General features: G+C 35.7%; 1 protein-coding gene across 4 annotated transcripts in view; it reads left to right on the top strand.

Moving 5' to 3' along the window:
* Positions 1-25,032, top strand: part of tspan9a (tetraspanin 9a) — a 264,441-nt gene that overhangs the window by 23,005 nt on the left and 216,404 nt on the right. The window contains exon 2 of one of the 4 annotated variants that reach the window (XM_048169304.1): positions 8,660-8,926. The exons of the other annotated variants lie outside the window; for them this stretch is intronic. The gene's annotated coding sequence lies outside the window, so the exon portion shown is untranslated. The remainder of the gene's footprint in view (positions 1-8,659; positions 8,927-25,032) is intronic. 4 annotated transcript variants of the gene reach the window in all.

Here is a 25,032-nt window from a genome sequence, read left to right as displayed (position 1 = left end):
TTCTTAATCAAATTCTCAGACAACACAGCTATATTGAGTTTATTGTACAGGAACAGCACACCTCTGCAGTATTTTTCAGAAGTTTCGAGATTTGTAGGATGGTGCGACGATAACTCCTTGATTTTTAAATGGAAAAAAGACTGTTGAAATGATCTTCGACCCCAGATCTGTGAGGGACCATAGCCCTGTAATAATACATGGAAATATTATTGAACAGGTTTCATCTTATAAATACTTGAGCGTTTATATTGACAATTCATTATGTTGGTCCTCCCACATCGACAGTCTGTGTTCTAGATTGCAGCAGAGGCTACATTTTTTTTTTTTTTGTTAAGGTTAAAAATATTTGGGGTAAATCAGATTTTATTTTTGTTTTATCAGTCTGTTTGTGAGAGTTTGATAAGATATGGAATAACAGCATGGTATGGAAACCTGACTGTCCAATCAAAATCAAAACTTGCATGACTTGTACATACTGCTCTAAAGATTGTAAGGTGTGATGTGAAACGACCTATATAGGAGCTGTATGAGACATCTATTCTAAGACAAGCTAAGAAAATTGTTGCTGATCAGACACATTTTACATGGGGATTTTAAGATGTCACCCTCAGGGAGATGATGGAGGATTTTGATGTGCAAATCAAATCGCTACAAAAATTATTTTGTGCCAACTGCAGTTAAACTAATCAACAGGGAATTGCATTAATGAAAAAACAGGTGGGGTATTGTTGTTTTATTTGGATTGTGGTTATGAGTAATTTATTATGTGTGTATTGTTTATGTGAGTTTAATGCTGTACTGGCCACGGTTGTCCAAGATGAATTTCCCAGCAATGGGACAATAAAGTATATCAAATTCAATTCAATTTAGAACCTGCACCTTCACTATACTTGCTGCATTTTGATCAATATTTGGTTCAGTTTGTTGAAAACAGAGTGTTATAATGATATAGTTTATTGATTTGTCCCTTCACTTGTAATATTAGCCCATCCTCTCCACATTAGTTTTCATGCTGTGTGACTGAGGAAGGTTTCGGGACAATAAAACACATGTGGAACACTGAAAATCATTTTGTTAGAAGCCATGTGGAATTTTTTCAGGCATAAAGTTTTCAGGGCATTAAAATTAAAGTATTGATGGTATAATGTCCTAAAATAGAAGCTTTTATTTGATTTTTAACAGTGCGGCCCATGGTCTAGAACATGATTTATGCTTTAAATGCTCTAGTTTTATGGTTCAAGGAATTAGTTGCTGCCAACAACAACCTGCACATTTGAACAGTTAGAGTTTCCCCTTCATACTTTCAAAAGAACAACTAAAAGACTAAAAATGAGTCACATTTTTCTTTTCCTTTTTTTCAGCATGATTGATTCCCCGTCCACTCCAGCCTTCATCAGTTTCCCTGTCAAACCTGATGAGAGCCCAACGTGCTCTTTTAAAGCAATGGTCAGGAATGACCTTGACTTTTTTTGTAATTATTTTTGCACAGTACCTAATTATAAAGAGGCTGTTCCATTGAACATTTTCTTTGTAAACCAATTAAGAAAATGGACCAGTATGCCCTATTGAAAAATAATATTTAATCATCAGGGATTTGTCAAAGTAATTAGGTCAAAACCAGTAGGTTTTCATATGTTTCTATATACACATACCTAATTATACATTCATACTGTAATAGTCTGTGGGTTTTCTGAATGGATAGTGTACTGAATTATACTATGGAGTGGGCTATCTGGGCAGGGTTTTTTCCAGTAAGGTAGTCTTTGTGGGCTTGTTTCTATTGTGAAAGGAAACCGGTTTCTGATTTTCTGCATTTGTTCTCTTCTGCAAGAAAAGTTTTACCTATAGAACATTAAACATTGAGCAAGACAGTATTAAAGAGCATCTTGGTAGTGTAGTACTTAATGGGATAGTTCACCCAAAATTGAAAATTTGATATTTATCTGCTTACCCCCAGGGCATCGTTCGTGTCTTAGGACATCAATGTGTCGTCACGAGCCGCAGGGTTAATTTGGATTTGTCTATGCAAGCTTTTTTGACTCTTATTGTTCGAGTTCCCATTCACTCGCATTATTTGACTGACAGACGGCAACGGTTGGAGTTAAAAATCATCATTTGCTTTCTACTGAAGAAACAAAGTCATCTACATCTTGGATGCCCTGGGGGTAAGCAGATAAACATCAAATTTTCATTTTTGGGTGAACTATCCCTTTAATGTCGTAAGCAGGGGTGTTTTGAAAGCATGCAGTACAAATCTCAGTGTTAGCAAAGCACTAGAGGCTAAATTAGATATTAGCTTATAAATTACAATAATGCATTGAGGTCAAGTTCAAAGTGATTGTTAATTTGGTGTAATTTAATTTTACAAATGCCCTTGAATAGCATACAAAGGTAGGGAATGTCACAGATGTTTAAAGTGATAGATGTGATCATTTACTCATTTTTACATCGTTCTAAACCAGTATGACTTTCTTTTTGTTTTTAAAGGGTTAGTTCACCCAAAAATGAAAATTCTGTCATTAATTACTCACACTCATGTCGTTCCACACCCGTAAGACCTTCGTTCATCTTCAGAACACAAATTAAGATATTTTTGATGAAATCTGATTGCTTAGTGAGGCCTGCATTGAAAGCAAGTTAATTTACACTGCTAAAGCTACTAAAGATGTATTTGAAACAGTTCATGTGACTACAGTGGTTCAACCTTAATGTTACGAAGCAACGAGAATACTTTTTGTGCACCAAAAAATCCCCAAAATAACGACTTTATTCAACAATATCTAGTGAAGGGCGATTTCAAAACACTGATTCATAAAGCTACGAAGCTTTACGAAACAGTGGTTTGGAGCTCCAAAGTTACATGATTTCAGTAAACATGGCTTCGTTACGTCATAAGTGTTTTGAAATTTCAGTGGCTCACGTGACTTTGGAGGTATGATACACGCTCTGAACCACTGATTCGAAACAAAAGATTCGTAAGGCTTTGAAACTTCATTAAGCAGTGTTTTGAAATCGTCCATCACTAGATATTGTTGAATAAAGTCATTATTAAGTCATATTTTTTTTTTTTTTTTGCCGCACAAAAAGTATTCTTATCGCTTCATAACATTAAGGTTGAACCAATAGTCACATGAACTGTTTTAAATATAAATTTAGTACCTTTCTGGGCATTTGAAAGTGTAAATTAACTATTTTAACTTTCAATGCAGGCCTCACAGAGCCATCGGATTTTATGAAAAATTTATCTTAATTTTTATCTTAATTTGTGGTCCAAAGATGAACGAAGGTCTTACATGTGTGGAACGAACATGAGAGTGAGTAATTAATGACAGAATTTTCAATTTTGGGTGAACTAACCCTTTAATGGGACACAAAATAACATGTTTTGAAGAATGTAGTTGGTTTGTAAACTATTTGATTGTCATGTGATTGAGTGAATAAGGACTTGGGCTGTCAAGAATCAAAAAGGATGTAAAAGTGCTATAAAAGCATCATAAACATCTTCTGAAATTGTATGATACCTTTTGTCTGAGGAACAAACTGGAATTTAAGTCGTTACTCTATTAAAATATCAATTATCCACCCTTGTTGCTGGATGCAGGATTGGTGAATGAATCATTCTTTTGAATTGGATCTTTTCAATGAATCATTTCATTCAGTTTACATAACCAGTCTAAATCATTTGTTTACAAAGAGTATTAGCGAATAAAGACTCAAATTTTGGTCAAAGCTATTGGATGACTTGCAGGTTGAATGGACTACTTTTTTTTTAATTTTTTTTTTTTTTTTTTTTTTTTACTACTTTTATGGTTTTACAATCTATTTATTGTTCTTCCATGGAAAAGAAAGACCAACTACATTCTGCAAAGCATCTCATTTGTGTACCATGCAAGAAAGAAAGTCATTTGGGTTTAAAACAACAACACGCTTGGTAAAAATGACAGAATTTTGGATTTGGGTGAACCCACTGTTAAAAAGGAGAGTTGAACTCTTTGTGTATTCACATACACATTTGCAATGCATTCTTTCAGGACTGAATACTGACTAAATGGCTGCTAAAATAAACTTCCAAATTTGTGCCATGTTCATCTGCTAAGAGAATATAGATACCCTGTTTGGTATGCTGAAATGGCAGGTTTCAAAAGATCCTGATTGCCCACTGTGACGGTGGTCCTGAGGCAGGTAACTGGAGTGTTCACTGCCTGGAGCTGAGCCGCATAGCAACATCTGGCTCTCTGAACAGCCGTCTAAATGGGCATTGCCAGGAGAGAGACCTAAACCAGGGTTTGTCAGGTGTTTGTACTAGGAGGGAAAGCTAATGAATGTAGTTTCAGTATATTAAATTTGATGATACTGCTTCTACAACTGAAAGTTGATGGCATCTTTTTGCAGTTTGCAGTGTGATCAAACACATTGATTGACTCATTGATGTGTGCTTTTCGAATTAAGAGTAAAATGTCAGCTTTCATTTGAATAGATTTGCTGAATAAAATAACGAAAGGCAAGAAATTAATTACTCACCCTCATGTCGTTCCAAACCCGTAAGACTTCCGTTCATCTTCAGAACTCAAATTAAGATCTTTTTGATGAAATCTGAGAGCTGTCTGTCCCTCCATAGACGGCTACATGACTGACACATTGAAGTTTTTAAAGTTCATAAAGAGATTGTAAAACTAATCCATATGAATTGAGCGGTTTAGTCAAAATTTTCTGAAGAGACACAATCGCTTTATATGATGAACAGATTTAATTTAGGCTTTTTGAAGCGTCAAAATGTCAGTTGCGTAGCTGTCTATGGAGGAACAGAAAGCTCTCAGATTTCATCAAAAAGATCTTTATTTGTGTTCCGAAGATGAACGAAAGTCTTATGGGTTTGGAACGACATGAGGGTGATTAAATAATGACGGAATTTACATTTTGTCCTCAAGTTGAAAGAGTCATATTATGAGGAATCAACATTTACTTGATATTTTCTAATAAAAGATCTTAATGAATGCTTCCAACACACAATTTATACATCAGTGATGCCTGTTGAGTGATCATTAACGTGGCTTCATGGTAAAGTAATTAAGATAAAGATTTGATGTGTTGTTCTCAATGTTAGAATGAGTGTCTGAAGATTATTTTTTAACAAGGTCCCTTATCACTTCTATCTGTTATTTTCTTTTAATGACTATTTTTGTGAGTCAGTATAAGGGAAGAATTACACAGCCTTCCTCTCTTGAGGGCATAAATTATTCGGCACGCAATATAAAACATCTTCTATGTTTTGACTGTAGTGAGAAAATGGAGCAGAGGAAGTTTTCCAGCTTAGAATTTTGTTGTTGTTGTTGTTGTAAATGCCAAAATATCAGTGATATTTGCACTCAACCTTTTAGCCACTTTGTCTGTAGAGTGCGGCATTTAATGAAACCCGAGTGAAGCACTTCCCGCTGTGGGGGGATGATGATGCTATCGGAATTATGTTAGCCAATTCTGTGCATCCTGATCTTAAGTCTCAAAATTAAACTTTTTGAAAAGAAACGCAGACTGCCCCTGAGGCACCATATTCATGTAAAAATCTTGTTCACCTTTGGCTGCATGCATTTAAAATGACTTTTGCAAAAATATTCGGATTAACTTGAATTCATTTTTGTCCTCCCTCCATGTGTAGTTCACTTGTGTTAATAAAGTGCCACAGTTTGCTTTTGTAGTAAGTCAAACTCTTAACTTTTAATATATAGGATATACACACAATGAAAAGTATCCAATTTTTTTTTTTTATTCTAAACTTTTGAACAGTAGTGTGTCTGTATGTATGTATGTGTGTGTATATATTGAAAAGTTTAGGATCAGTAAGATTTTTTGGGATACTTTTTTTTTTTAAATTTATACTTTTATTCAGCATTAAACTAATAAAAAGTGACAGTGAATAAATGTATAATGTTACACAAGATTTCTGTTTCAAATAAATGTTGTTTTTAACTTTCTATTCATCATAGAATTAGGGCTACACAACGATTAATCGCGATTAATCGTTTGCAAAATAAAAGTCTGTGTTACGTAATATATGTGTGTGTTCTGTGTATAATAATTATGTATATATAAATACATGCACATACATGTATATATTTAAGAAAAATATATTTATATATAAAATATTTATATATAAATATTTATATATATATATATATATATATATATATATATATATATATATATATATATATATATATATCTTAAATTTATACATGTATGTGCATGTATTTATATATGCATAATTATTATACACAGAACACACACATATATTACGTAACACAGACTTTTATTTTGCAAACGATTAATCGCGATTAATCGTTGTGCAGCCCTACATAGAATCATGTTAAAATAATATTAAGCAGCACAACTGTTTCCAACATCGATAATAATAAGATTAGATGCAAATCAGCATATTAAAATGATTTCTGGAGGGCCATGTGACACTGAAGACTGGAATAATGGTTGCTGAAAATTCAGCTTTGCCAACACGGGGAAAAATTACATGTTTTTAAAAGAGAAAACGGTTCTTTTAAAATATTTCACAATATATATATTTTTTTACAGTATATGTGTGTATATTTATGTGTGTGTGTATGTGTTATGGCCCCCTGCGTTGTTTAATTTAATTATAAACTCATCACTCCATTTCTCAACCCACAGAAGCCCTGCTTTTATTTACGACAGTGATAAATGGAGATGAATGAGCCTCTCATTTTAGATTCTTTTATTAGATTCATGCAGGTGCTGCTTCGATTTGAGGAGCATATAACCAAATATACAAACTAGGTCAGTCATAGTCTAGTGCCTATTATTTCTTAATGGCATAGCCTGCAGTACTGATTTTTACTAACTTTTGGATAATTTATGATCAGACAGTAAGAAAGTTTGTGTTTTTGGACACGAATTATGATGCTTTTCCTTGCTAACAAAGGGCTAGTTTAAAGATTACTTGCCATGTAGCAGTTACTTTTCATCCAAAGCAATTTAGTATCCTGATTGCAGGGACTGTCCCCATGCATTAAGTAGCTGAGGACACACTGTTGATTGTGATGGCAGTAATAGAACCTGCAACCTTTCTGTTAGCAGTCCAAATTATTGACTATAAAGCTACCAGCGCCCTTGTGTTTTCTTTTGGCTTTGACCTGATGTGTTTGTTTTCACTGGTTGGCCTGTATGTTCCCCCCTAAAGATCATGTTCAGAAATTGGGTTTAACCTACTGACTTCTTTATGTATTCTCTTCATAAAGGTCCCATTTCAGCAAATCTCTCCAGTCTGCTCTTATGTTTTTATAGCAATTTTCTGTGAGGGTCAAAGTTGATGTCATGTCATATAGCAAGAAAGCTTTCTTCAAGACCAGGGTTGTGAGTTTCTCTTGTGTATGAACACACAGGCAGTGTGCTTTTTTTTTTTTAGTTGAGGTGAACATGGGGACTACATGAATGGTTTGCTTAGTAGTATGTCCCAAATTTACCTTAGGCTGCTTTCTGCTCACTTCATTGGCAGTTAGATTTTCTGGTTGCACTTTTATACTGGCAATGACAATATGATTGTGCCGTCAAAGTCACGAAAGAAGGCATTTGTTTGACATATAGTGTTTTTTTGTTTGTTTTTTTTGTTTTTTGTAACACTTTAATCAGTTTAATGAATGAACTTAATGAACTAAAAAAAAAAGTCTTTTATGGCCCCGAACTTTTAAACAGTAGTGTATATACTGTACACTTAATAATTATGTAATAATGCCTTATAAAACTGTAAATCATATCCCATACTAATTTACATCACCATCATATTTTTCCTGGATATTCACAATAATTTATAATTTATAGATTTATAATTCAATAATTTGGAGTACTTGTGTAAAAATTTCAATTTCTGTAACTTCTGCACATTGATTTTTAGTATATAGATCCTCCTGGTACCATTTATGAGTTTTATAGCTTTTTTTTCTTGTTTCCAGTAATATTTTAAACAGATATCAGCACTTGCTGTTTCTTTTGAATATCCCATGAGGAAAAAGAAACAAGACAGACTTTGGCATTCAGAAAGTAAAAACATGGCTAATAATAAACCTTACATCCTCTCAGTCTTTGGGCAATGCCAAAATAAATATGTTTTTATAATTCCTCCAGCACAGATACACCATACCAATCTATAAAACGTATTATCTTGGGGTAATTAACTTTTCTAGGAGAAATTACTCTAGCTCCTTTTGGTATCAAATAAACCTTGCAAATTAAGTTTGCAAACGTTCAAAGTCAGTTTGTTATCCAGAAGTAGTCGACAAACCCCACTTGGTGAAAACTTTCACTCAAGGAAGTCTCTCATCTGTAGCAGAGTTACAAAACTGAATCCAAGTTGTATCAATCCTGTTTTCCATGTCTGGAGCTGCAGGGCCCATTTCTCCTAATCTCAGTTCTAAATATGGAGAGAGTGCGGTATGGTGTGCCTTTATCAGGGTGAGTCAGAGAGGTTTGATCATGAGATATAATGGCATGTGTATCACAGTGAGTGCTCTTGAATTGATCAGCAAAAACTCTGTTCTAATCATTTAGCTAAGTGCACATGTTGTGCGTTCCATGCATGTTGCTTAATTTGTAAGTTATGTGAGCTGTGTTTCCGATCTCTTTACATTCTTCACAGCATGTCCTATCTCCAGCGAGGGAGTCAGTGTATTGACATGAAAACCCCCAGAGCATGTGTCAGATGACCAGGCTTGATTTAGCCAGGGTGTGGAAGTACAACTGGCCGATTCCCTGGTGGTTCCTATGATTCAAGCATTGGCCTCTCAGTGACCCTTTGCATGGAAGTATCTTCAAGAGCAGGAAGGCTACTCGTGATCTGGGGGTCAGTGTTGGATTGAGCCTTTGACCTTAATCATATTTGTCTGTGGGTGTGCTCAACTGTGAGGTGAGATTCTTAGGACTTTATTCACTAGGCATGATATGATCATAGGATTGATGACCAACAGCTCAGATTTGAAGGCCAAAGATGAATAAAGTGTATTTGCATATACTCAAAGCTTTAGTAAACAAAAAGGTTAAAAGCCTAGTTGGATTTAAGATCAATAATTTTCCTTTATCTGATGCAGAGTCATTTTGGCTTGCACTCATATGAGATGTACCAGATTTTCCAGAGCAGACATTAACAGTGTTTGTAGTTTCCTTGTAGTGAGTGCCATCTAGTGATGACAAGGTGGCAGTATTTCTCCAGAATCTTAAATACAGTCCCACAAAGAAGCATTTAGCTTTATGCATTTAGCTTTGAGTTTGTTGTATTGTCATAATTTTTTCACGTGTATATGTGAATTAAATGCATTTTTTTGTATATTTATAAGTAGTAAAATTCAGCTCATACTGTACCTCCATTATCTGTTCTCAGATCATGCTGCTTGTGCTTTTTAAAGAAAAGTGTGCTATTACTTTGAGTGATCAGCTTATAATTTTTGCTAATAAAGCATAAAATGGCGGAGCAATCCCATAGATTTTAATTGAAGGAGGGATGAGGCATATCTAGGGGCTGGAATATCATAAACTTGGACTTGTGCCAGAAGGAAACCACCAAGAAAACCTTAAAAAGCTTAAGCTGTTGCAATCACTCACAACACTCTAGCATCATGTGATATAATTAATTGTGATATAGTTAATATAATGCACAAACCTTTTTTTTTTTTTTTTTTTTTTTTAAATAAAAAAAAAAAGATCAATATCTCTTTTTTTTTTTTTAAAGATGAAAGACATGATCCAGTTCCAAGGTACTCTTCATTTTTCTTATTTTTTTTTTATTTTTTATTATAGTTCTCTGTTGTCTCTATGGCTTTACCATGAGGCAAGAACCCAACAAGTTATTGTAAGGAACTGGAAATGCTTTAATTTGTGTTTAATCAAGTCTTTAGGTAGGTGTGATGTTTCTAGTAAAGATATCATATAGCAGAACCTCTGAAGCTTGTGCAAAAATCAATACCTCTCAAATTGAAATCTGTCGGCAACTTCGCTGTAGCACTGGAGGAAGCAGTCGAGGTAATTGGAAGCTTCAGAGACAGCAGCACATTTGATATTTGTGCACAGGCAAGGAACTCCCAAGGGCCATTTATTCATATCATATCATGGGCACAGGATGGACAAAAAAATCAATGTGATTGCTCGATTACACTGAAGACAAATTATTGTTCTTATTAGATGCTTTTGAGTGATTCCAGCCACTAGAGGGCAGCATAAAGTTTGGTTTTGATAGATGTGCTTCACTATTATCTACACTAGCATGCACATAATATACCACCGCAAGTCACTAATAAATAGGCTAGGACATATACCTATTTGTCCTCCCTTCTAACATCTGTTTAACAAGCTGTTTCCATTTTGCCAAGGTCCGTCTTGATTATACTCTGAGCAGGACAAGACAGAGTAAGCAGTGGAATTAGACTAAATTAGTGCTGGGAAAGGCGGATTCATTCATTAAACAGCTTAAATATAGGATGAGACCCTTCCCTGGACTTCGCTAGTGGTCTCAGCATCTGGTTTCCATGTGATAGCAAGATTGAATGTGTGCAGATATTTTAATAAAATGCATATCTATGGGATTATTCTGCCATTTTAATGTTCATGGGGCAAAAATTTTAAGTTTGATTGCTTAGAAAAGTAATAGCTCACTTTTCTTCAAGCAGCATGATTTGAGATACTCATGTTTGTAGTGTAAACATTTTTTTTTACTAATAACATGCAAGTTATGTACTAGGCCATATTATAACTTAAACTTTGGCTCATAACTCGTCATCTGTTTGTGCTACAAAGATAAATATCATTCAGATCATGCTGCTTAATGAAGAAAAGTGTGATAAAGCATAAAATTGCAGAATAATCCCATAGACTTTCATTGAAGGAGGGACAAAGCATATCTAGTGAACAGTATTGGGGGTAATGCATTACAAGTAACTTGTGTTACATAATCAAATTACTTTTTCAAGTAAATAGTAAAGTAATGCATTACTTTTTCAATTTAAAACAACATATCTAAGTTACTTTTCAAATAAGTAACGCAAGTTACTTTTTCACATTTATTGACTGATAGCTCTCCTGTCCCCATGTTGAGAGGAATAAAGTGCAGAGACGTTGTGTTGACATGATGGTTATTGTAGATCTAGACTAAATGTGAACATGCATTTACTCATCTCACTTGGATGAAAACATTCAGTATTCCTCAAAATGAATAAAAACAGTGAAATGCAATCTCATAATTTATGCAAACCTGTAATAATTAACTATATTAAATTACACAAATATACTTTGTATTTAATCTCACTTTATTAACCAATATCTTTGCTGGTAACCTTTTAATGATCTAATTCAACCATACTAATAAGCAAAAATTACTTTAGATTTTATTTTAGAAATAAGAGTGTTGAACTTCCTTCTCCTTGTCCTCCTATTTTAGTCTGGCTATCACCAGACCAAGCTCAATTTAAAATTGAACATTGGTCTGGGGAGTTTGCTATGTATTTCCTACTGCACAAGAGGCGTGATCAACGAGCATTAGTCACGCAATTGGATAGTCCTTCAACCAATCAGATCAACGATTCGGGTGACGTACTTTGCAGAGCGATGCGAAAACTCCAGACAGGTTTACTGTGTCTCAATCAGCATCGAGCGATTTTTGCAGGTTGTGCAAAAAAACATGAAAGTGATCGGTATTTACACCCACTCGAGCAATTTGTTTGCTAACTAAAGAAGCCATTCAGCATCGTCGAGAGGTTAAAAGGCGACTCTGATACTGTTCTGGTTCAGTGTAAATGAACGCGGAATATAGCCGCCCTAAACTACGTCATTGTCATGACAACCAAAAAGAATTCCAGTCAGCTCAGGAGGCACGAGATTCAAGAAGCAGGGAGACGAAACATATAGAACAAATAATAAAAATATTGTCTACCATCAAGGGGCATTGAAGTAAACGAGTCCTGTACTCACATCGTGAAGCAAACCACCAAAATAACAGCAGAGAATCGTTGTGTTTCATCAATCGCCTTTTGTAATCTTCCTATGAAGAGATTGCGCATTGTTATTTTGGAGAGACGGGTAGATCAGATAGAGTTTGAAAGCTGCTTGCCGTCGCTTCTCTATCGTCATCGTGTTATATCCGCCAATAGCGAGCAAGGTGGATAAGCCAGTCTGTGATTGGTTCCCGCAGAAGTGTAAGAGCGCAGCAGAAGTGAATGCACGGGTTTCCAGACTGAGTTGCCGAGCGAAATCAAATCGCCGGCAGATCAGGCTGGGTTTACCCAGACTACTCCTATTTATCTTTAATTCAGAATGGCAGCACATCTGAAAGGATTGTTTGTGCTGCGCCCTCTACTGTACAGGCGTAAATATGCATTTCCTTCAGCCTGAGGCTTATTCATTTCACTTTTGGAGCGAAAGGGTCTTAACATTGGCCAAAAATGTAACTTTTTTGTTATTAAAAAACAAACATGGAAGCCCAGGCCAGGTGAGAAAAGTAATGCAAAAGTAATGTATCGCATTACTTTTCTTAAAAAGTAACTAACGCAATTAGTTACTTTTTAGGGAGTAACGCAATATTGTAATGCATTACTTTTAAAAGTAACTTTCCCCAACACTGCTAGTGACAAGAAAAGATTTATTCATTAAATGGCTTAAAAATAAGATGAGACCCTTCCCTGGACTTTGCTATTGGCCTCAGCATTGGTCTCCATGTGAGAGCAAGATTGAATGTGTGCAAATGCAGCTTGTGAGTGTAGCTCCCATAGCCAGCAATGTATGCGCATCTGAGTAAGAGTAACAGAATCCCAATGTGATGGGCCGGGATGCTTTAACGGAGTAAATATAGCCACAGCGGGCAGGGCGAGAGGCCCTCATTGCCCCTGACTATCCTTCCCTAAGAGTAAGAGAGGAAATCGCCACTCTTACAGTATTAATCGCCTATCTCGACATTCTTTGAGGCAGGATGTATCGCGTTACAGAGCATCAGGTGAGATTTCGGGCCTGATTTCCCTTACCATTAATAAATGCATTGAATCAGTGTGGTCATCTCTGCTTTTTAGGGAGGTCCACACATCACCTTGGCAAATCAGGTTGCGGCTCTGCCATTCTGATTTTTTTGTGACTTTGCATTGGTTAATTAAATCTGGCTGCTCTTAAATTGGTCTGGAATTAAGGCCACCCAGAGTCTCCAGGCTGCATTACCTCAACCAGCAGGTCAAGGCTTGTGACTGACTGCCTACAGGCTGGAAGGATTGATTGGTGAGCTGCAGGTCATAGCTATGTTGATGATGCCACCATAAGTCTATTATTATCAACACTGGCCAGATCACCATTCCTTTTATGGGCTCATTAAATGTGTTGAGTCGTTATGGTCGTACATCAAGGTGACTCAAGGGAAGGGTCATATTTTTTTCACGTGCAAAGGTTCATAGTCAAATATCTGCATGGCAGGATTTTTTATTTTGATGGCTGTCTTTGTAAGTATGATTGTTGAAGAGTTACAACACACATGGATCAGTTTGTCAAACTCTGTTGGCGTCCTCTGTAATTCAAAAAGACATTAAAATATATTTATTAACCCATAAAGTTGCACTTGGTTAAGTTACATTTTGGTTGTCAGATGTTTTTCCAGCTAAAAATAACCCTTTTGATCGAATGATGGGAAGTCATTTTTGATTGTATGATGGGAAGTTTTTTTTTTTTTTTTTGTATGTTACAAAGAAATTAATGCAGTGAAAACTTATCTGTAACTTTTGATTGTAGTATATACATTAAAACTAGTTTGTAGTATATACATAAAAAAATGATAGTGCATTAAGTTATCCAATTAAGTTATTAAGGTCACCAAGGCTGCATTTATTTGATCAAAATGCAGTTAAAAACAATATAATGTTGTGAAATATTATTACAATTTTAAAATGAGTTTTCCATTGTAATAATATATATTTTCAAACGTAATTAATTCCTGTGATGGCAAAACTGACTTTTCAGCATCATTACTCCAGTCTTCAGTGTCACATGATCCCTCAGAAATCATTCTAGCAAACATTTCTTATTAGTAATGTTGAAAACAGTTGAGCTGTTTAATTTTTGTGGAATCTATGAACTATATATATTTTTTTTTTTTTTTTTTTTTTTTTTTTTTTTTTTAGCATTTGTATAGAAAGTTCAAAATAAAAGCAGTAATTTGAAATGCAAATCTTTTGTAACATTTTATATATATATTAACTTTTGATGGTTTTATTTTATTTTAAGCTGTGATTTTCTCTCTTCAAGTATTATCAAGGAACCAAAATCTCCCTGTTACTGTGGATCAGTCCAGTAAGGTCAGTTTATCCTGTGTGTGCCTAATTCTGTGGTAGCGTTTCTTAGAGCACAGGGTCTCTGTATGTTCACAGGGAGCAGGCGAATTTGCCTTATCATTTGCTTCCCAGCATGAAGGTAACTGCATAACTGCGATCGAGTTGCATGTAATGCCAGTCTTTGAAATGATGAAAGACACCCATAAAGTTGGAATCTTGTTGCCACAGAAATCCGTCACACATGTTGGCCAGGGTTTGATTAATACCCTTGTGAAAATTCTTCTCAACATGACTGGGGTTCATTTCTGCAAACTGAGCATGCCATTTTAAACCGAATCAAGAATTCCTCTATAAGCACTCAGAGTGTTTAGCACCTTCCTTGGTTTCCATGGCCAGTGATACACTGCCTGATTATTGTGATCTCCTCCTGTTTGAAGCTTTAAGTCCAGCAGCTAGTTGTGTTCTCCATCCAGAATAGTCATATGCAGTCGTATGTTCTAAACAAATCCAAAAATGTTTAGGAATTTGTAACTCTCATTAGTGACCTATGGATATGAATGTTGTATTCCCTAATGGCAGTTGAATCAACTTTCAATTCAATGTTCATGAAGCTGCCATATTTATGTATGTGCATCCAGTAATGAGCATGACAACAAGAGCATTTACTGTCCATTTATTGACCAACAGTGGGATGGATGGATGGATGGATGGATGGATGGATGGATGGAAGGATGGATGGATGGAAGGATGGAAGGATGGATGGATGGATGGATGGATGGATGGATGGAAGGAAGGAAGGAAGGAAGGAAAAGTATATAATTCAACTAAATGGCAGCCATTAGAAAATCTCTCTTAATGTGAGAAGCCCCACTTTCATTGTGTTTTCCATTGAAATGCAATGAAAGGTAGTAATTATGACTCTGCTTGTCCTGGTTTTAAAGTCTCTTAGTTTCTAAAGTTGAGGATCTGGGCTATTAGCCCAACTATTGCAGGTATAATCCTTGGGATGAGAGATCTGTGAACTAAAGAGCTGTCTACATCCTCTATCATGATTGTGCCTTAGAGCGAAGAAGCACTTAAATCCAGGTTTCTTAAGGTGACCTGTCCATGCAATGTACTGTAAGTCACTTTAGATAAAAGCATCTGCAAAGTGACTGGTAACTAGCAGAACATATTGCAGAAAACACTGTGGGCTCCTGTGTTTCCAACCTAAGAGACAGAAGTGCAATCTCTTCTCGACTAAGAACACAAATTCAGAGTTTTAGAACTTCTGTTGAGAAAATTATATGAATATTCAACATACAGTGCAAGGTTTCACTTAGCCCAGAATGTAACTAAAGTATTTGTGCGGTAAGGATTGTCTTTTAAAGGAAGGTTCTCTAAGAAAATAAAAATTTTGTGTAGTTGTGGTTAGAGCTGCACGATATATATGTATTTTCTGATAAAAATTGTGGTAAAAAAATTCCAGGTTTGGCCAAAAATGTTGTGATTTATAAATCAATTTGACTATAAAAATATAATAATAATAACCATAATTACTAAATAAAAATATTAATCAAATAGAAAATATTGCTAATTTAATATTTCACTGTAAAATAAAAAATAGTGTTTAAATGAGCAATATCACACTCATAGCCATGTGATATGGCTCTATATCAGCACGGCTGTGATTCGGCTTTAGGTAATCACAACGTGCTGATATACAGCCATATCGCATGGCTACTTGTGTGATGTTGCGGTTATACAACAGTTTGACGGCACAAGTGTGTGAATAAAATAACAACAAAGTGTCTTTAAAACCCTCTTTTGTGCAGAACTATTTCCTTCCACCAAGGATTCAAATCTCAAGTTGACCGTTTGACCAAGGCTCCGTTACTAATTCTAAAACGTCACTTTAGATCTAGTAATGAAGGAACGTTGAGTCCCTCCATTGAAACTCATTGTATTTTGTACAGTATTATTTAGAAAGAGAGAGATCGCCTGAGCGAGCATTACCTGTGTCCGATATAACATTCATTCTTCAGGTTGATGTCCATAATATTATGTCCATTATAAAAATCCATTTGAATGTCGGCTGAGGAAAGCGATCTTTGTATTTGTCCTTTTTACAGCTAAGGGGATTTTCCATAGCAGTGCTAAAACAACGTCCTTTGCTTACCAAAGTCCCTTCCAATTTAAAAGTCTCTTGCGTCTGACTCATTCACTCATAAAATTTGCTACCATCTAATGGCGTGTTAATGTAAGTTTCACTTAATCCATATTGAGCACTAACAGACCCTTTCTCATTATCAAATACAACATATTTTTTTATATAAATCAATCAATCAATTAAAACTGTATTTATTTAGCACAATAAGAACAACAGTAGTTGGCCATTGTGCTGTACAAGTGGGTAAATATCTAACGTTTTTTTATCAACGTTAAAAATCAACGTAAAAAAAAATAAAGTATAATATTTATTGAACAACAATATTTAAATTAACAACAATAGCTATTATAAATGACAATAGGAAATAAACACAATTGTACAATTAAGTCAAACGTACAAAAGCAGTGCTCTACTGGATGTAAGTTAAATATAGCCTTAATAATAAATTATCAAATTTAACATAGCCCAATTCGATTTGCTCAGGAGCAAGTAATAGATTAATAAGACTAAAGATTGTCCATTTTATGTACCCAAAATGAATTGTATCTTATATTTAACCACTATAAGAGCCAGCGGCAAATCCCCGAAGCACTGGCCAAATGAAGCTGTTCTCAGTGGGTACACGAGCACTGAGCGGCCGCTGACAGCCTGGAGCTCGCATCTCCGAAAACGTCTAATCAAACAGTGAAATAGGCGCTATGATTAAATATGAGTCACATATTCTAGGTCTAAGCAACTACATTCTCGCCCCCAAAAAAAAAAAAAAAAAAAAAAAAAAACTCTTAAAACTACAGTTTGTGGTACAAGTGTAGTATTTGTAAAAATGCAGTGGATTTGCTTGGCTGCCATGACAGTCGCTTCAAGCGAAGTGATAAGTCAGATTCGAGAACCAGAAAGAACTGTTGTATAAATAAATATAAGTTTAAGAAGATTATTGGTCCATGTTGCATTCCCAAATGCACTGTATAAGTGACTCCAGTACTGTGCTTCACAATAAAACATGCAACGCATTTTATATTTGATTTAATTGACTAGCAGCCTTTGATTTTAATAATCGCAGTAAGCCATATCACAAGTTCGATTTTATTTCAATTAATTGTGCAGCCCGTGTTGTTTGACCGTTTATAAGCATCCACCTTATTAGTATGTTGAAGTTTGCTGAGTTGTTGACGTCGGATGACCTTTTTTCTCTCTCTGCTAATGCAGCTCTTCCCCTCTATTCTTTTAACATCTCCATCCGTAAGCCTAGACAGGTATTCATTTTCTCTGTGTGAATCCCAAGCTGAAGGTTTGTGTTGTTTATAGTTGTCTCACTACCAGACAACAGCCCTGTATTCCTTTAGAGACTCCCTGGGTGGCCAGTCTACTTGACCGTACATTTCTCTTCTAATCTGCTCAGCAGGGGATGTAAGGGTATGTCAGAGGCTGTTGTCTTGAATCACTTTCACTTTCTGTGTGCATGTGTAATGATTATGGTCACAACCCGTCGCCCCAGTTTTCCAGCTCTGTTATCCACCACTTACAATCTCGCAGATGATTATTCATTATCTTGATTTCATCTCGAGTTCAAGCGTCAATTGAAGAGGTTTTGTATATTTTATGATTATTCAGACATGTGGATTCAATTTGTCTTTCCTCTTTCTGCAAGGTGCTGTCTCATTCCTGGCCTCTTTTGATCAGAGCTCTAGTGATCTCTGCTCTGAAAAGTCCATTACTTGGGGATTTTCGTAGGATGGTAATATACTTCAAATCCAGCAGAGAAACGTTTCAGCAAGATTGACGGCCGCCTCTACGCATTTTGCTCGTTTCGTTCACTCGCTCACTTTTCCTTAATGGCGTCGCAGTCTGTCACTATAACACCAGAGAGCCTGCAGGACTTATGGGTAATGCAGACAAGAGTCAGTGATGAAAGCATAGTCAAGATTAAGTGTGAATCCTGCAGTTGCAAGATGGGAAAAACATTGAGTCTGGACTTTTTTTACCTGCTGTGTTGGATCGGGGCTCTACTAAACGTTTAGCTTCTCCTGCCAGACGTAGTTTCTCTTGTTTTCATGGTCATTTTGGTCACTAGGACATTTAAAGCACAAGTAGTGGCCAGGTGTGGGAATGAGCATCTGCAAGCGCGTGACCGCTGACAGGATGTGAAGTTAGAGCTGCGTTACTGCTAAATATTATGGCATGTTGCTTAGGAAAGGCCAGTCACACCCAACCCAAAGTTGTGGTGAGAGTTATAATGGGCACAATGATGCACATCATTAATAGTCACCCATCGGTCATTCCACATTTCCACGTGCCTCCCGCTGAGGGTGCCAGATATATTTATATCACATTTTTTGTAAAAAAAAATGTTGGTCAATATATCATTGCTTACAATATACACTACCGTTTAAAAGTTTGGGGTCAGATCAAACTTTTTTTTTTTTTTTTTTTTGGAAGAAGAAAATAACATCTGATAAGATGTTCGACGCGTGTTGTTTTTTCAAATGTACATTATAAGTGACTCAAACTTGCAGTGCTTTCAGATGGATTAGCATTTGGAGCCATACTTCATTGACAAGCTGCACATAAAAAAAAATAATCGCAGCCTTTGCGATTTCATAATCGCACTAAGAATCGCATTTAGGTTCAATGTTATATTTTGTATTGTGCGATAAATCATGCAGCACTAGTAAGGGTGCATTAAGATGTTCTAAAAACTGACATTAAAGACACTTAAGACATTTATACTGTTACAAAAGAATCATATTTCAAATAAATTATTCTTGTAGGCTTTTTATTCATGAAAGAATTCTGAAAAAAAGTATCATGGTGTCTACAAAAAAATATTAAATGTTTTCAACATTGGTAATAATAAGAAAGGATCATGTGATACTGAAAATTCAGCTTTAAACAAATTAGTTCAATCAAATTAACTTAATTAACAAATTAAATCTGAATCAAAATTGAAATCTGCCAGTTCTGCTAACTTAAACTTTGAATTTCTTAACTTAAAAACTTTTTATGTAACTGATTACCTCATTTTGTTTGTTTTGCCAACTTATTCGGGTTTACAGTGTATATTACTATAATATTAATAGTTAATATTATAAATATTATAATAATATTATAAATAAATCTTCAAAGATTTACGAATTGTTTGTTTCGAATCATTGGTTCAGAGTGTGTATCAAACTGGCAAAGTCACGCCCTCCAGTGGTGAACCATTGAAATTTCGAAACACTTATGATGTAATGAAGCCTCGTTAACTGAAATCACATGACGTTGGCAGTTTGAAACGCGCTCCGAACCACTGATTCAAAACAAAAGATTTGTAAAGCTTCGAAGCTTCATGAAGCAGTGTTTCGAAATCACCCATCACTATATATTTTGAATAAAGTCTTTATTTTGTTTTTTTTTGGCACACAAAAAAATATTCTTGTCACTTCATAACATTAAGGTTGAACCACTGTAGTCACATGAACTATTTTAAATATAACTTATACCTTTCTGGGCGTTTGAATGTGTAAATTATCTTGCTTTCAATGTAGGCCTCACTGAGCCATCAGATTTCATCAAAAATATCTTAATTTGTGTTCCGAAGATGAACGAAGGTCTTGCGAGTGTGGAACAACATGAGGGTGAGAAATTAATGACAGAATTTTTTGTGTGAACTAACCCTTTAACAACAAACTATTAAATTTAATATTAGTATAAATTTATTTTATATAAAATAATCAACACTCAAATTAAAAACTGAGTTACAGTCAATCTTATATGTAGATTAAATAAATTATAATAAATACAACAAACAACACAACAAATATATATTTAGCAAAAAGCTTCATTCTAACATTATTTATTTTTCTAGCAAACTAACGGGTTATGGGCATTTAATGGCTTTCCTGAGGTAAATGCAACATTATGTAACATGTTCACAAGCTGTTTTACTGAAGTCTTTCGGTGGTTGAAACGTGATTACATGAGACATGATACACGTCAATAAGTTGTACTGCATCTTTCCACATACCTTCCAATGTTCATTCATGTCTATTTCATGCCATAACTAGTAGTAAAGATGGAGACAATCGGTTCAGGTGTCCTGAGACGGAATAGCAATCTGTCAATTAAGAGTGCCAAACAGTATTGTTTGAATCTTATGATAAAACTGGCAAAATTTGAAGGCGGAGGCTTTGTTTCTTCTTAAAAGTGAAAAGGAACAAAATGATTTTGAACGATTTGAGATAGACTACACAGCAATGACTGTTTTTCAGTGGTAAACACATTGAACTCAATGAACTGAAGCGGTTCTGAGAATCCATCTTTATCAAGCAATTTTGTAATTTGGCAACTAAATAAGTCATTTGCCTCCTAATTGCTTCATTTTAATAGGTAATTGTTCCCTTGTCATTTTTCAAGTCTGGAGCCCTGCAAGAAATCAAGGAATTGTTGCTTTCTGTGGGATGAGGAGATGTGCTTAGGACTGACTTGATGAATTGTAAGATTGATGCAACCTGCTCATTTATGTCTTGCTTGCTCACGAGCAGGTGCAAAGCTACACAATGGGTTCCAACTAAAATTTATCCATTTTCCTGTCCTTTTATTTTGTACACTCGCATACAGATACCAGATACAGTCAGGCGAACTTCCTGTTCCCTCTATCCCTCAAATGGCTTTATAGCAGCCTGTAAATGTAGACCGGGTCATGGCGAGGTTCCTCAGAATATGGCATCTCATGAAATCTCTCTCTGACACACACACACACACACACACACACACACACACACACACACACACACACACACACACACACACACACACACACACACACACACACACACACACACACTAAGGCTATGGCAGGAAGGCCACTGGGGACAGACCTCAAGACTAGCTTTGCTAAATTCAATGACAGTGTCACCTGGTCTGAACTAGAACTTTTTCAACCAGCACAGTAAAAGAAATCATCCTTTACCCGAGTTCTAAATGTGAGTTTGCAGTCTGAACTAAATAAGATGAGATAAAAAGAACACATACTGCAAAATAAGTCTATTCAACCAATGTAGACTGATTCAAGAGCAAATGACTCTTCTAAACAGATTCTGCTAATGAAACTCAGACAAATTCTTCACTGAAATTCTTAGCTTACTTAAAGGTTTTTTAAAGGATTAATTCATTGATAAAATTATAATAAATAACTAAATAAATAATTATTTTAAAGGGAAATTATTTTTCAGTAGTGATTTTGAATGCAGCCTTACCCAGGCTGCATTTATTTGATCAAAAACAAATTAAAAACATTAACACTGTGATTATATTATTGCAATTTAAAATTTGGAAAATTAAAAAAAAAAAAAAAAAAAAAAAAAAACATAATGTGTGTAATATTAAAAGCTAATCCTGTGATGTTAATTTGAGTTTGCCCTACTCAAACCAATTATTTATTTTGAGTGTTAGGGTTTACAGTGTACCAAGTGAGAGGATTTACACTACAGCATGAGCATTAGTATTTACAGCATTAGTTGAGAGATGTTTTCCTTAAAGGTGATTCAAAAATTGAATTTACCTCGGCATAGTTAAATAACAAGAGTTCAGTACATGGAAATGACATACAGTGAGTCTCAAACTCCATTGTTTCCTCCTTCTTATATAAATCTCATTTGTTTAAACGACCTCTGAGGAACAGGCAAATCTCGACATAACACTTTGTTACGTAACAGTCAGGGTGTACGCCCCAATATTTGCATATGCCAGCCCATGTTCAAGGCATTACACAAGGGCAGCCAGTAACGTCTGGATCTGTGCACAGCCGAATCATCAGACTAGGTAAGCAAGCAAGAACAATAGCGAAAAATGGCAGATGGAGCGATAATAACTGACATGATCATTGATATCATGATATTTTTAGTGATGTTTGTAAATTGTATTTCTAAATGTTTCGTTAGCATGTTGCTAATGTACTGTTAAATGTGGTTAAAGTTACCATCGTTTCTTACTGTGTTCACGGAGACAAGACTTTCGTTATTTTCATTTTTTAAACACTTGCAGTCTGTATAATGCATAAACACAACTTCATTCTTTATAAATCTCTCCAATAGTGTGCAATGTTAGCTTTAGCCACGGAGCACTATCAAACTCATTCAGAATCAAATGTAAACATCCAAATAAACATTGTACTTACGCGATTAGACATGTTGCATGACAAACACTTTGTAAAGATCCATTTTGAGGGTTATATTAGCTGTGTGAACTTTGTTTATGGTGTTTAAGGCAAGTGTGAGCTCTTGGGGCGTGGAGCACGAGATTTACAGGGGCCGCGTACTCTGAATCGGCGCATTTATAATGATAGTTAAAAAAATTTATAAAAAAAAAAAACCTTCACAGACACATTCAGGGGACACTTAAGACTTATATTACATCTTTTGAAAACATGTTCTTCGGCACCTTTAAGAAAAATGGATTATACTTGATCCATTTTATTTTATAAAATATTTCCAAATGAATTGATATCAAATTGAATCATATCATTAAATGTTTGTATTGTCACAAATGTTTATAGTTGCTCCACATTCGCATCTATTTTAGTCGCAGTGTGGAGCCCCTTGCTTCTGTTATCTAGCTTGTTCTGTCTCTGGATCCATTATGCTTTCTTCTTTTACAGCGCTGGAGGGTTGTTGTATGACACTTCCATACATCTACCTGGGCTCTGTGTATTAATGCCTGTGCCTATTTAGCACCTCGGCAGCAATCCCTCAATTTAGCCCACTGCCCAAACAAAGCATGGTACACACAGCCACTTGGGAAACGCTAACAAACTCCAGCAGAGCTCTGATCTGGGGGTGTGCCTTTAATTCATCCTGGAAAAGTTCTCCCTTGAGAACAGGTGGCTGTGTCAGCCACATGGAGCTTAAGGTGCCAGAGGTCATTACTAGCTGGTTTATTGTTCACAGCAGTCTGTGAAGGGACTTGTGGCGTGTGCTGCAGAACCAAGGTTATGGCCAGGGGTCAGATGACATGAGCTGCTGCTCTGTAGCTCCACAGGGCAACTAATGAACTGTCTGAAGCAGTGAAATGCCTTCTGGCTTCAGAGAGTGCATTACATGCCCATCTAATGGTTGTAGAAGCTCGGGTTTATTTCTTCCACTGTTGCCCATTTATACAAATTAGGGATGACCATGAGGAAAGTGACAGCAATGATTAATCATAAATAATGCAAGTTTGCATTAAAAAGCTTTTAATTGCTAATTCTCTAAGTTAGTTACATTGGCAGTACCAATAATTTGTTAATCTTTAGTTTGACTAAAATGGTTAGATTTTTGCGAAGTCAGGCTATAACAGTGCTAAATAATGTGACTGCGATTTTTTTTTTTTTTTTTTTTTTTTTTTTTTTAAAAAAAAATTTTTTTATAGCATAACACATTAATTAAAGGTGCAATGTGTAAAATTTGGGAGGATCTATGGACAGAAATGCAATATAATATGCATAGCTATGTTTTCAGTGGTGTATAAAAACCTTACATAATCATTATGTTTCTATTATCTTAAAATGAACCATTTCTATCAACATACACCACGGGTCCCTTACATGTTAAGCCGCCATTATGCGCCGGCATGTTTCTACAGTAGCCCTGAACGGACAAACTGCTCTACAGTCACTATGTTGTAGTTCTTCAACAACATAGTAACGTTTAGTCACTATGTTGTTCTTCTAAATCGTTCGTGTTTTTAGAGGCGGCTTGCATCGTCACTACGTTTAATGCGCACAAAGTAGTAGTAGTCGCTTGGTTTATTAGAAGCAGAGACCGTTCTTTGTTAGAAGTAAGAAGAAAACTCATTGTTTCACTAGATACTCTCTGCTGTCTCAGACGACAACATCTTTGTCTTGTGTCAGCCAGACGGCCACCGTAGATTCTCTGAAAGGGAGCGGTGAGCGCTAGATGCCTCTAAAATTTACACTTTGCACCTTCAGTACATGAAATATATATATTTTTTTCCCGTTAAGTGATATATTACTATATGTTACTAAATGTTAGCAAACAGTAAGAAACAATACAGTTATTAAAGATACCCTCCCAATGGAAATTCTCAAAGGTTTCTGTATTCATCTGCTCTATTCTGACCTTTCAAAGTTGCTTTCAGAATTCTCCATTCACACTTTGACTTCTCAATATCACCCGCCTTATGGAATCCAGTTAGTTGAAGCTGAAAACCATGTCTTGTCCTCTGCCTATGTCTGTGCATTTACTGTTTTCTCCTTTTTCTATTCCTCTTCTCCTCTCCCTCCTGCCTTGCATGTTCTTCTCCTTATTTAGCCCTTGTTGCGCTCATGTTGCGCATTTCTGTGGCACTCAACCCTTTAGCGCACAGCTATCAAGCTACCGAACAGCGATGTTTGACTCACGGCTAACGAGCAGCCAAAGAGCTGCTATTTATAGCAGCTGCCCCACGGCCTTGGAGCAGCATGTCAGAGTAACGTAAACCTATTAATCTTTTTTTCTCTGCTTGTTTAAGTCATACATCTGTACATCCCTGCACACATTCCTGTGGCATTTTAAATAACTATGAGTATTGATGCATTTTAGTATTTGTTGGCAGACC

Source organism: Megalobrama amblycephala, linkage group LG19 (genome assembly GCF_018812025.1).
Source record: "Megalobrama amblycephala isolate DHTTF-2021 linkage group LG19, ASM1881202v1, whole genome shotgun sequence".
NCBI classification, from domain to species: domain Eukaryota; kingdom Metazoa; phylum Chordata; class Actinopteri; order Cypriniformes; family Xenocyprididae; genus Megalobrama; species Megalobrama amblycephala.
Note: the sequence above shows the minus strand (reverse complement) of the source record. Positions and strands in the feature narration are given on the sequence as shown.